This window comes from Haematobia irritans, chromosome 1, assembly GCF_050003625.1.
Source record: "Haematobia irritans isolate KBUSLIRL chromosome 1, ASM5000362v1, whole genome shotgun sequence".
NCBI lineage: Eukaryota > Metazoa > Arthropoda > Insecta > Diptera > Muscidae > Haematobia > Haematobia irritans.
The window spans coordinates 264,316,036-264,330,580 of NC_134397.1; the positions used below are offsets into that span (position 1 = coordinate 264,316,036).

General features: G+C 33.5%; 1 long non-coding RNA gene across 1 annotated transcript in view; it reads right to left on the reverse strand.

The window, feature by feature from the left end:
* The window catches only part of LOC142222268 (uncharacterized), a 53,003-nt gene that overhangs the window by 2,695 nt on the left and 35,763 nt on the right, over window positions 1-14,545 (reverse strand). The gene's annotated exons all lie outside the window — the stretch shown is intronic.

Consider the following 14,545-nt stretch of genomic DNA (forward strand, 5'->3'; position numbering starts at 1 on the left):
AGCCGATATAAAATGGTTCGGCTTCATTCTCTGGTGAATGCCATATTTGATCGAAATCCCTATCGCAATGGTTGAAATATTGCACGTGAACTGAATATATGGCGAAAACGTTTGTATCATATATTGCAAAATCAGATTGAACTATGTAAAGTGGTTTTCTCGACTGAGGTAAGCTGTGCCTCCGTCGGACCCACTAAACCTTTCGGAATAAGAACACAAGTGTGTATCTCTTTCGATTTAAATATTAATGAATTCCAATTTTACAATTATTTTTCGAGCTTTATGGACAGATATAGATTAAGGAACATGATTAATAGAGTCATTGAAAAGAAAACGCCAGATACAAATCTATACACGCCTGGACTGTACATGTTTCGATTCGGGCGAATGAATCTTTCCACAGCCTTTAGTATAGATCTGGCTGGGAGAGATAACTCAATTTTGGGCCCTTAATGCTAATTTCTTATGGAGAAAACATTTGGGAATTTTTCCTCTTACAAATTGAATCATCTTTTCTCCCACTGTACATCATCTTTTCATATAACTACAAGACCCTTAATCTTATTTTGAAACCTAATTAATGAAGGATTCGGTTCGTTGATGGTCAGTAGCGGAGAAAGAAGTCTCTGGACAATAGTGGGAGCCACCGTGGTGCAATGGTTAGCATGCCCGCCTTTCATACGCAAGGTCGTGGGTTCAATTCCTGCTTCGACCGAACACCAAAAAGTTTTTCAGCGCACCTCAGTAATGCTGGTGACATTTCTGAGTGTTTCAAAGCTTCTCTAAGTGCTTTCACTGCAATGTGGAATGCCAGTCGGACTCGGCTATAAAAAGGAGGTCCCTTGTCATTGAGTTTAACTTGGAATCGGGCAACACTCAGTGATAGGAGAGAATTTCACTATTCAGTTCTTTACAATGGACTGAATAGTCTAACATAAGTGAGGCTGATACATCGGGCTTCCACCTAACCTAGTCATGAGAACATCAGTCTATCGATGTTCGGTAGTTAATGAGAAATTATGTTCATTTATAAGCGGTAGTGGAGGAGAATGTCGGTTCATCGTTGATCGGCAGTTGATAAATGATGCGGTTCATGATGATTGGCGGTTGGGAAGTTGTGTATTCTTCGATTTGTAGGTGATCGGGAACTGCTGATCAAGCCTTCGATTTTTAAACGGTTGCTGGTGTTGTTACAGCTGATTTTCGAAGTATTGTGTTATCAGCTACGTCATCGACAGCACCGAAGGTCTCTGTGGAGGAACAGTAGGCCAGAAGGTCCCTATGGTGGAACAGTAGGCCAGAAAGTCTCTATGATGGAATAGTAGAGCCAAGGGTATCTGTGGGTGAACAGTAGGGCCGAAGGTCTCTGTGGAGGAACAATAGGTCCCTAAGTCTCTGTGGTGAAACAATAGAGCCAAGGGTATCTGTGGGTGAACAATAGGCCCGAAGGTCTCTGTGGTGGAACAGTAGGGCTGAAGGTTTCTGTGGGGGAACAGTGGGATGATGATGTGGTGTAACAAAAAGCCCGAAAGTCTCTGTGGGGGAACAGTAGGGCCGAAGGTGTCTGTGGTGGAAATCCCGAAGGTTTCTGTGAGCAAACAGTCGGACAAACGATGTCTGTGGTGGAACGGTAGGTCTGAAGGTCTCTGTGGAGGAAAAGTAGACCCAAGGGTATCTGTGGGTGAACAGTAGACCAGAAGGTGTCTGTGGCGAAAAGTAGACCCGAAGGTCTCTGTGGGTGAACAGTAGGACCGAAGGTCTCTGTGGGTGAATAGTAGAGCCGAAGGTCTCCGTGGAGGAACATTGGCCCTAAAGTCTCTGTGGGGGAACAGTAGGGCCGAAGGTGTTTGTGGCGGAAAAGTAGGTCCGGAGGTTTCTGTGGAGGAACAGTAGGCCCGAAGGTCTCTGTGGGGGAACACTAGGGCCGAAGGTGTCTGTTGCGGATAAGTACTTCCGGAGGTTTCTGTGGAGGAACAGAGGCGCCGAAAAGTTCTGTGGGTGAATAGTAGGGCCGAAGGTCTCTGTGGAGGAACAATAGGCCCTAAGGTCTCTGTGGGGGAACGATAGGGCCGAAGGTGTCTGTGGCGGAAAAGTAGGTCCGGAGGTTTCTGTGGAGGAGCAATAGGCCCGAAGGTCTCTGTGGGTGAATAGTAGAGCCGCAGGTCTCCGTGGAGAAACAATAGGCCCTAAAGTCTCTGTGGGGGAACAGTGGCGCCGAATATGCGGAAAAGTAGGTCCGGAGGTTTCTGTGGAGCAACAGTAGGCCCGAAGGTCTCTGTGGGGGAACATTAGGACAGAAGGTGTTTGCTGCGGATAAGTAGTTCCTGCGGTTTCTGTGGGGGAACAGTGGCGCCGAAGATGTCTGTGGGTGAACAGTAATTCCGGAGGTTTCTGTGGGGGAATAGTAGGTCCAAAGATTTCAGTGGAGGAACAATAGGCCCTAAGGTCTCTGTGGGTGAACAGTAGGGCCGAAGGTCTCTGTGGGTGAATAGTAGGGCCGAAGGTCTCTGTGGAGGAAAAATAGGCCCTAAAGTGTCTGCGGGGGAACAGTAGAGCCGAAAGTGTCTGTGGCGGAAAGGTAGGTCCGGAGGTTTCTGTGGAGGAACAGTAGGCCCGAAGGTCTCTGTGGGGGAACATTAGGGCCGAAGGTGTCTGCGGTGGATAAGTAGTTCCGGAGGTTTCTGTGGGGGAACAGTGGCGCCGAAGATGTCTGTGGCGGTCCGGAGGTAGGTCCGGAGGTTTCTGTGGAGGAACAGTAGGCCCGAAGGTCTCTGTGGGGGAACATTAGGACCGAAGGTGTCTGCTGCGGATAAGTAGTTCCGGAGGTTTCTGTGGGGGAACAGTGGCGCCGAAGATGTCTGTGGGTGAACAGTAATTCCGGAGGTTTCTGTGGGGGAATAGTAGGTCCAAAGATTTCTGTGGAGGAACAATAGGCCCTAAGGTCTCTGTGGGTGAACAGTAGGCCCGAAGGTCTCTGTGGGTGAATAGTAGGGCCGAAGGTCTCTGTGGAGGAAAAATAGGCCCTAAAGTCTCTGTGGGGGAACAGTAGTGCCGAAAGTGTCTGTGGCGGAAAGGTAGGTCCGGAGGTTTCTGTGGAGGAACAGTAGGCCCGAAGGTCTCTGTGGGGGAACATTATGGCCGAAGGTGTCTGCGGTGGATAAGTAGTTCCGGAGGTTTCTGTGGGGGAACAGTGGCGCCGATGATGTCTGTGGGTGAACAGTAATTCCGGAGGTTTCTGTGGGGGAACAGTGGCGCCGAAGATGTCTGTGGCGGAAATGTAGGTCCGGAGGTTTCTGTGGCGGAAAAGTAAGTCCGGAGGTTTCTGTGGAGGAACAATAGGCCCTATGGTCTCTGTGGGGGAACAGTAGGCCCGAAGGTCTCTGTGGGTGAATAGTAGGGCCGAAGACCTCTGTGGAGGAACAATAGCCCTAAAGTCTCTGTGGGGGAACAGTAGAGCCGAAGGTGTCTGTGGCGGAAAGGTAGGTACGGAGGTCTCTGTGGGGGAACATTAGGTCCGAAGGTGTCTGCGGCGGATAAGTAGTTCCGGAGGTTTCTGTGGGGGAACAGTGGCGCCGAAGATGTCTGTGGGTGGACAGTAGGGCCGTAGATCTCTGTGGTGGAACAGTAGGCCCGAAGGTCTCTGGGTTGGAAAAGTATGTCCAATGGTTTCTGTGGTGGAACAGTAGGCCCGAAGGTCTCTATGGGTGAACAGTATGCCCAAATTTCTCTGTGGTGAAACAGTATAGCCAAGGGTATCTGTGAGTGAACAGTCTCTGTGGTGAAACAGTAGAGGCAAGGGTATCTGTGGTTGAACAATAGGCCAGACGGTCTCTGTAGTGGAACAGTAGGGCTGAAAGTTTCTGTGGGGGAACAGTGGGATGAAGATGTCTGTGGTCGAACAAAAAGCCTGAAAGTCTCCGTGGGGAGCAATAGCGCCCAAGGTGTCTGTGTGTATTAGAAAAGTAAGCCCGAAGGTTTCTGTAGGGGAACAGTGGGGCCGACGATGTCTGTGGTGGAACGATAGGTCAGAAGGTCTCTGTGGGGGAACAGTATACCTAAGGGTACCTGTGGATGGACAGTAGGCCCGAAGGTCTCTGTAGTGGAACGGTAGGTCCGAAGGTTTCTGTGGTGGAGCAATAGGCCCGCAAAAACTCTGTGTCTCTGTCGACTATCTCAAAACGACGCTTTGGCGGAATGGGCCAAAATACTGCAAAGACACTCACGTGCTGCAGCTGTCGACCGTTTGAAGGCTATAATTCGTGCCAATAGTAGCCAACTCTAAACTATTTCGAAAATTTAATGTCATTTACGACATTTGAGAAGATTAATACACTCACATTTTTTATCAAGTAGACCACTGAATATTTGCTCTCTCTCTCTCTCTGTGAAATTTCTAAATTAAATTATGTTTGCAACCGCACATTCATTTATAATCATAGATGTCCAAAAAAATAATAAATGATAACATTTTATGAACATTATATCCTTGCACTCAATAATTATTATTTTTTACATTGAAACATATGAAAATACTCTTTTTTTGTTTGTGTAAAATTAATTATCTATCATACGCAAAATTTTTTTGATTATTTTTGCTCACATTTGTTAAAGTGCTTCACAAGCATTTTTCACAAAAACCTTTTTTCGCTATCCATTTAGCTCAATAATTAAAAGAACTAATGATATAGTCGATATTCTAATTGCATGCCTAATTGATTGGATTGGATATTCCTCTCAATTGCAAATTAACTAATTCATTATAATCGAAAGAACGTGATTTTTTCACAACATTGTAATTTATACAATATTATGATGATGTATTCTTGTTTTTGCACATTGCAAACTATTTCAATCAGCAATTAATTTATGGCAATTGTTGTTTTGTAATCTATTTTCTATGTGGAGAGCTTCACATTTTGAGGTCAATGACTGAGTTAGTGTTACAATTCCCAGGAAACAAAGTTTTTTTTTTTTTTATATATGCAATAAATTTTTTCTTGTTGTATGAGAGAAGCATTTCTAGAGAATGATTTGATCTTCTGATTTTGAAACAAATTGTACAACATGTATCAAAGTGAATTACAGAAAGACTACAATAATTTTTTCCTATAGAGAAGGACCTAAGACAACTTTTCCTAATTTTTTTCGGAGATTTCTTTTCACGACTATGACCTTTGGATGCAAAGCGGACATGCCAGTATTTGTACTATGGTTACATATTTATCTCTAATTTTATCATATGTATATAATTTTCAATAATCTCCTGAGGTCAACTGATTAAAATACATCATTGGCTCCGTTCGGGTACCAGACATTTGTTTTTTTAATTTATCACATTTTTACTGGAAACCGTTCATTTTCTCTAAAAGGCCAGCACTATAGAGCCAGATAAAGAGAGATCAAATTTGACATTTGCAAAATAGAGAAATTGCAAGATTTTGTTGGAGATTTTCCCAGAAAAAATTACAAGAGTTATCGCTAGGCTTGCCAAAAATGGTAGATTTTTTACTGTTTGGTAGAATTTATGATGTTTTGGTAGATTTTGCAAAACATCCATTTTTTCTATAATTTTCTATAGAAACAAAATGTGGACAAAATTTTCTACAGTAACAAAATTTTGACAAAACAAACAAAACATAACAAAATTTTGACAAAATTTTCTATAGAAATAAAATGTTGACAAAATTTTCTATAAATATACAAAATTTTCTACAGTAACAAAATTTTGACAAAATTTTCTATAGTAACAAAATTTTGACAAAATTTTCTATAGAAATAAAATGTTGACAAAATTTTCTATAGAAATAAAATGCTGACAATATTTTCTATAGAAATAAAATGTTGACAAAATTGTCTATAGAAATAAAATTTTGTTGTTGTTTTTGATTTCAGCTTTAAACCCTGCATTGGCTAAACTACAAGTGTAGCTTAACCAACAGAGGAAAAGAATGTTTGTCAAATTTATTTGGGCTAAACCCTATAGACTGCAAGTTGGTTGGATGGACGCACGTTTCGGAATTACCACATTCCTTATCAGCATCCTCTACTTGCAGCAAAACTAACAACCAATTATCAGAATAAATTCAGGCAGTTCACTAAACCCAACAGTGAACCACACTTTAACCCGAAGAAAGGTTTTGCATGATAGCCGGCTTATGCCGAAATAAATTCGTAGAAACATTTCTCTTTTCCTTTGCAACCATCAAATCATCGATTTGAGTGCAGTTGGCTAGGTTTACTTTGAGCGTGCTTCCTCTTTTTCTCATTCGTTTTGTTATTGTTGGTTTTTGTCCTTTAATCATGTTGTTTCAGCTTTTAAGCTGAAATCAGAAACAACAACAATGATTAAAGGAAAAAACCAACAATAACTGAAATCAGAAACAACAACAATGATTAAAGGAAAAAAACCAACAATAACAACACAAAACGAATGAAATAAAATTTTTACAAAATTTTTTATAAAAATAAAATTTTGACAAAATTTTCTATAGAAGATTGTTTTGAAGAATGTTCTCCAAATTGTGGAAGATTATTTTTGCGGCTCGAGTAGCAACCGAGCTGGGAGAGAGCCACCGTGGTGCAATGGTTAGCATGCCCGCCTTGCATACACAAGGTCGTGGGTTCGATTCCTGCTACGACCGAACACCAGAAAATTCTTCAGCGGTGGATTATCCCACCTCAGTAATGCTGGCGACATTTCTGAGGGTATCAAAGCTTCTCTAAGTGGTCTCACTGCAATGTGGAACGCCGTTCGGACTCGGCTATAAAAAGGAGGTCCCTTGTCATTGAGCTTAACATGGAATCGGGCAGCACTCAGTGATAAGAGAGAAGTTCACCACGGTGGTATCACAATGGACTGAATAGTCTAAGTGAACCTGATACATCGGGCTGCCACATAACCTAACTTAACCGTGCTGGATTGTCCCGGAATTTTTTCTCAAGGAAGTGTCCAAAATCTTTCTCAAAATTCGCCAAAACTCCTGGAATTACAATTTCTCAAAGTATATATTTTAATTTTCCCCTTTTCTAGAACAGTAAACGATCTGAAATCAAATCTCTCAAAAATATTTTTTGTTCTGGATTTTCATACATTTTAAATGACCAATTGTCTATCAGATTTTATACCATTATATTCAATCTCATCACTAATAAAAGCAAATCAATTTGCCGTCACTGTCTTTGGAATCATAAGCTAGTACTTGACCAGTAAATATAAGAAAATATACCCAAAATATATGCGAGTAATTTGATAACAAATTCACGTTTTTCTGTGAAATGTATTTTTACTAATTCTACACTGCATTATCTGCCAACTTTTCAAAGTTCGGTTTAATCTCTATCGCTACCATAGACTCTTAAGTGACAATATAACAATCGCCAACTATGAAGAACATTAGCTAAAACATCGTCGTTCGATATGAAATCATCGCTGTCATTATGGGAGAAAATTTCTGAGGCTCGAATATATATGGGAATTTCCCAGTCTCTGTGTCTTATGCAGCGTTTATGCAAATTCACCAGAAGAAATACTAAGTGATACAATTTGAGCAACTATTTTCGAAAAATGTGACTGTTTTTACTTGTCCCGACAAATGTAAGCCGCAAAGTACCGGATTTCGGTAACCATCATATGGCAGCTCTAGTTAGCAGTGCAGGGATGGAAAATGCAGTACTATAGTACTTTTTTCAATACTTTTTCACCCCGGTCAGTACCGTAGTACCCCCGCGAATGATTTAGTACCTTTTGTGTAGACATTTTTGAGTCGATATCAGATTTATGGTACAATATATTTGACAAAATATTTTAATATTTTGAGAAAGTCTTTATCAACCTTATTTGCTAATAATCTTTTACACATATGGCAAAACAGACATGTTCATGTGGGAAGAAAATCTCTATTTTGTAAAAGACATAGTCAAAAACAGGATTTTATTGATCTTCAAGAATGTTTTAGTCGAAAAAAGAATGCGATTCTATATTATTATTATTATTATATATATATATATATATATATATATATATATATATATATATATATATATATATATATATATATATATATATATATATATATATATATATATATATATATATATATATATATATATATATATATATATATATATATATATATATATATATATATATATATATATATATATATATATATATATATATATATATATATATATATATATATATATATATATATATATATATATATATATATATATATATATATATATATTATTATTTCGGTAGAAAATGTTGTCAAAATTTTATTTCAATTGAAAATTTTGTAAAAATTTTATTTCTATAGGAAATGTTTGCAAAATTTTATTTCTATAGAAAAAATTTTGCAATATTTTTTCTACAGATTTTTTTTGCAAAATTTTATTTCTATAGAAAATTTTTGCATAATTTTATTTATATAGAAAATTTTGTCAAAATTTTATTTTCTTTAAAATTTAGTCTCTTGACAATAATTTTCCAGTGAAATTTTTGTAAAAAGTACCTTTCCGCTCAAAAAATACCTTTTTTGTACTTTCTTAAAAATTGTATTTTCCATCCCTGGTTAGCACATAATCAGAGAGAATAAAAACACTCTTGTCTTTTTATTCTCTCTGACATAATTACCAACTGTTTTTAGCCATAAACAAATCATACGTGCAGGTTTATTGTTTTAAATGGTTTAAATGCTGAAAATTGGTAAATTGGAAATGAACGTTCCCAAACATTTATGCTAATTTTAGCAGGGAGAGTAAAATCCATTTTTTATTTTATTTTTTTTTTCCATAAAATTGGCAACTCTGTTCTGGAGAGTGATGAATGCTTGCACTTGAAATAAACCTCCTCAACAGTGCACACAACAGCAAAAAACAACAATGTGAGCATTCAGAATTAGTAGAGAAACACTTGATGGGTTGTTTGATACATACATACCTACACACACACACAACATACCTACAAATAAGTACACCAAGTTGAGAGAACTCGCTTTTTTTAAAATTTTGTTTGTTGGCTCTTCTGGAATCAGCACAACAATAACAACGTTACCAGCAGTTGGTAATACAGATGAGCAAACTGAAACTAAATACAAGCGAAAACAAGAACGAAGCCAGTTTGTATGTACGTACGTATGTACCACTACCACTAGTATCTTAACCTTGAACTTGAAATACATTCTGGTCATGTGTCGCGTGTTTGCTTGATTGCTGTATGTCTATTCGTTTTGCACACTCTTTTTTTCATTCGGCCACTTTCGTTGAGGCTCTCTGTTCTGTTCTTCTGTTCCGTACAGGCGTCATTATAATCATTGTCGGTTGCCGTCGACATGGTCGTTGGCAGCGCTGTCATGGATATGTGAGATTGTTTGCCGTACGAAGTACATTTGCAGTCTCTTTGTACTCTGACTAACACAACGCGCTTTGAAATTATTTCAGTACGAGAAGAAGAACAAGACAAAATTCAATTGTTTGTGTTTTCGTTTTTTTTCGTGCTGTTTTTTTATGTGCATTAAATTTTCTATTCTTGTTGTAGTTTATTTTCTCTATATTTCTGTTGATTGGGTTTATGTACTTTCGATGGGTGGTATGGCATACCTTCATGGAATGCGATGAGTATATATCTGTCGATAGGACCAAAGTATTTAAAATCATCTTGAAGCAGAAAGGAGAAATTCAGTACTATAGTATTTTTTTCAGTATTCTTTAACATGTCAAAGTATTGCAGAACCCCACGAGATGGAAAGTAGTTTTTGCTAATACTAAAATAAAATCAAAAACAATTATATTTAATATCTTATTTAGTCAAATTTTGAAAATTGTTTGAATTCATACCACTTTCTTCAATACATCAAAGATTCGTGTATATCATTCTTTTTATTTGTGGTTGACCCTTCACCAAAGTGGATTTCCTCTGCAGTTTGCTTAAGAGTGGTATACTCAAATTGTCGAGGAAGTGATTTAAAACCGTCTAAAGGCTCAAACAATTGCGAAACTTTCCAATAGAAATCAAATTTTGAGAAATATGAAATGAAATGAGAAATGAAATTTTGGGAAAATTTCCTTAAAATGAAATTTTGGGAAAATTTCCTTAAAATTAAATTTTGGGAAAATTTCCTTAAAATGAAATTTTGGGAAAATTTCCTTAAAATGAAATTTTGGGAAAATTTCTTTAAAATGAAATTTTGGAAAAAATTCTTTAAAATGGGAGTGGGAATTTGGAAAAATTTCTTTAAATTGACATTTTACGAAATTTTTCTTAAGAGGAAATTTTCGGAAAATTTCCTTAAAATTAAATTTTTGTTAAAATTTCCTTAAAATGAAATTTTGGGAAAATTTCCCATAGAAATAAAAATTTTGGGAAAATATAGTAATGACATTTTGAGAAAAATTTCCTATAGACATCAATATTCTTCTATTCTACATTTTCATAAATATTTACATTTATTGACACTTCGATTCTCTCATCATCATCATATGCCGTTGTTGACATTGCTGATGACTATGACAACGTCGTCAAAATGTCTTTGCAAAATTAAATAAAAAGCAAGAAAGAAAAGAGACAAGCAACCAGACAGGCGAAGAAAACAAAATCGTCAAAAAATAAATGAATTCTTACGTATGCAAAAGATTATTTATGTGAAGAATGACTGAAGGCATGGTGTTGAATAAGTGCCAGACTTACTGACTGACATACTGACTGATGTGTAGACAGACAGTTTTTATGAATATCTAAAGAATAATAATATGCTTGGCTTTTTTTTGTTTACTGATTATTGATTATTATTGTGGTATTTCCTTTTTTGAAAAATTAATTTTGTTTATGAGTAACAAAATGAAACTGTTTAAATTGCTGGCAGAAGCGTGGCTCAATTTCCAGAGATTCCAAGAGAAAAAAATTTGATTTCACAAAAAAAAATCTATAGAAAATTTCTTAAAGAATTAAAATTTTGAGAAAATTTCCCATAAAAAATTTAATTTTTTGAGCGTGCCCTATAGACTGAAATTTTGACAAAGATTTCTTACAGAAATCAAAATTTTACAAAAATTTCCTAAAGAAATGCAATTTTGAAAAATTTTCTATAGAAATAAAATTTTGAGAAAATATCCTATAGAAATGAAAATTTAAGAAAATTTCTTATAGAAATGGGATTTTGTTAAAAATTTCTGAGGAAATGACGTTTTAAGAAAATTTCTCATAAAAATTACATTTTATGAACATTTCATATAGAAATGATATTTTGACAAAATTTCCTATAGAAATAAAATTTTGAGAACATTTCATATAGAAAGAAAGTTTTAGAAAATTTCCTATAGAAAAGGAATTTGAGAAAATTTCCTACAGAAATGAAATTTTGAGAAAATCTCCTAATGAACTGAATTTTTGATAAAATTTCCAATAGAAATGAATTTTTGATAAAATTTCCAATAGAAATGAATTCTTGGGAAAATTTCTTACAGAAATTAAATTTTAACAAAATTTCAATAGATATAAAAGTTTGATAAAATTTCCTATGGAAATCAAATATTGACAAAATTTCCCATAGAAATTAAATTTTGACAAAATTTCCTATAGAAATGAAATTTTGACAAAATTTCCTATAGAAATGAAATTTTGACAAAATTTCCTACAGAAATGAATTTTTGGCAAAATTTCTTGCAGAAATGAAATTTTGAAAAAATTTCGATAAAATTTCCTATGGAAATAAAATATTGATAAAATTTCCCATAGAAATTAAATTAAATAAACTTTTCTATAGAAATGAAATTTTGACAAAATTTCCTACAGAAATGAAATTTTGACAAAATTTCCTATAGAAATGAATTTTTGACAAAATTTCCTTAACATTTTTTTTGGTAAAATTTCCTATGGAAATGAAATATTGACAAAATTTCCAATAGAAATGAAATTTTGACAAAATTTTCTATAGAAATGAAATTTTGACAAAATTTTCTATAGAAATGAATTTTGAGGGAATTCCCTATAGAAATAAAATGTTGACAAAATTTCTTACAGATATAAAATGTTGGCAAAATTTTGAGAAAATTTCCCTTAGAAATGATATTTTGAGAAAATTTCCCTGAGAAATTAAACTTTAACAAAATATTCAGTAGAAATAGAACTTTGGGAATATTTTTGAGAAAATTTTCTAAGAAATTTAATTTTGATAAAATTTCCTATAGAAATGAAATTTTGACAAAATTTCCTATAGTAATGAAATTTTCACAAAATAAAGAGAAGATAAAGAGAATTTTGAGAATATTTCCTAAATAAATTAAATTTTGAAATTTTTCCTATAGAAATGAAAATTTGAAGATTTTTCCTACAGAAATGAAAATGTGAAGATTTTTCCTATAGAAATGAAATTTTTAGAAAATGTCCCATTGAATTGAAATTTTGACAAAATTTCCTATAGAAATGAATTTTTTTACAAAATTTCTTATAGAAACGAAATTTTAAGAAAATTTCTTATAGAAACGAAATTTTAAGAAAATTTCTTATAGAAATTGTGTTAAAAATTTTGAGGAAATGACGTTTTAAGAAAATTTCTCATAAAAATTAAATTTTATGAACATTTCATATAGAAATGACATTTTGACAAAATTTCCTATAGAAATAAAATTTTGAGAACATTTCCGTTTTAGAAAATTTTCTATAGAAAAGGAATTTGAGAAAATTTCCTACAGAAATGAAATTTTGATAAAATTTCATATAGAAATGAAATATTATAAAATTTATAATAGAAATGAATTTTTGGCAAAATTTCTTACAGAAATGAAATTTTGACAAAATTTCAATAGATATAAAAGTTTGATAAAATTTCCTATGGAAATAAAATATTGACAAAATTTCCCATAGAAATTAAATTTTGACAAAATTTCCTATAGAAATGAAATTTTGACAAAATTTCCTACAGAAATGAAATTTTGACAAAATTTGCTATAGAAATTAAATTTTGATAAAATTTTGTATAGAAATGATTTTTTGACAAAATTTCTTTATTTATTTTTTTTTTTTTGAAAAAATTTCCTAAAGAAATGAAATTTGGCAAAATTTTCTATAGAAATGAATTTTGAGGGATTTTGAGAAATGAAATTTTGCGAAAATTTCCCTTAGAAAAGACATTTTGAGAAAATTTCCCTTAGAAAAAGAATTTATATTATTTTTGGAAAATTTCCTATAGAAATTATATTTTCACAAAATTTCCTATAGAAATGAAATTTTGACAAAATTTCCTACAGAAATGAATTTTTGACAAAATTTCCTATAGAAATGAAATTTTGATCAAATTTCCTATAGAATTTTTTTTTTGATAAAATTTCCTATTTCCTATGAAATTTTGAAAAAATTTCCTATAGAAGTGAAATTTTGAAAAAAATTCCTATAGAAATGAAATTTTGACAAAATTTCTTTAGAAATGAAGTTTTGAGAAAATTTCCTCAAACAATTTTTTGATAAAATGTCCTATGGAAATTAAATATTGACAAAATGTCAATGGATATAAAAGTTTGATAAAATTTCTTATGGAAATGAAATATTGACAAAATTTCCAATAGAAATGAAATTTTGAAAAAATTTCCTATAGAAATGAAATTGGGCAAAATTTTCTATAGAAATGCATTTTGAGGGAATTCTCTATAGAAATGAAATTTTGGAAAATTTCCCTTAGAAATTACATTTTAAGAAAAATTGCCTTAGAAAAAGAATTTTGAGAATATTTTTGGAAAATTTCCTATAGAAATTTAATTTTGATAAAATTTCCTATAGAAATGAAATTTTGACAAAATTTCCTATGTAAATGAAATGTTGAAGAAATTTCCTATAGAAATGAAATTTTGACAAAATTTCCTATAGAAATGAAATTTTCACAAAATTTCCTATAGAAATTAAACTTTGACAAAATCTCCTATAGAAATAGAATTTTGAGAATATTTCCTAAATAAATAAAATTTTGAAAAATGCCCCTATAGAAATTAAAATATGAAGATTTTTCCTATAGAAATGAAATTTTTAGAACATTTCCCATTGAATTGAAATTTTTACAAAATTTCCTATGGAAATGAACTTTTTACAAAATTTCTTATAGAAATGAAATTTTGACAAAATTTCTTATAGAAATGAAGTTTTGACAAAATTTCCTGTAGAAGTGGAATTTTGAGAAAATTCCCTATTGATATAAAATGTTGGCAAAATTTCCTATAGTATTATAATTTTGTTACATTTTTCTACATTGTTATATATAAATTAAAACTTACAGTAATAATTATATTAATAATTTCCGTATATTCGTTTTATTTAAAGAAAATTTCCCACATTATCGTAATTGCAAATAGTCACCTCAAATTGAAAGTTTCATTGTCATCCATCAAGTAGGGAGGGTGTGCAATTTTCGATTGCCATCTATCATTCTCCGTATTCAATACTTGCAAATGCCAATAAATATTGCTATAGTCATTGTTATCTCTATTATTATTATCATATGCATTATCGTAATTGTTATTGTTGTATTCCCACACATATTTAGTAATTTTCGCACAC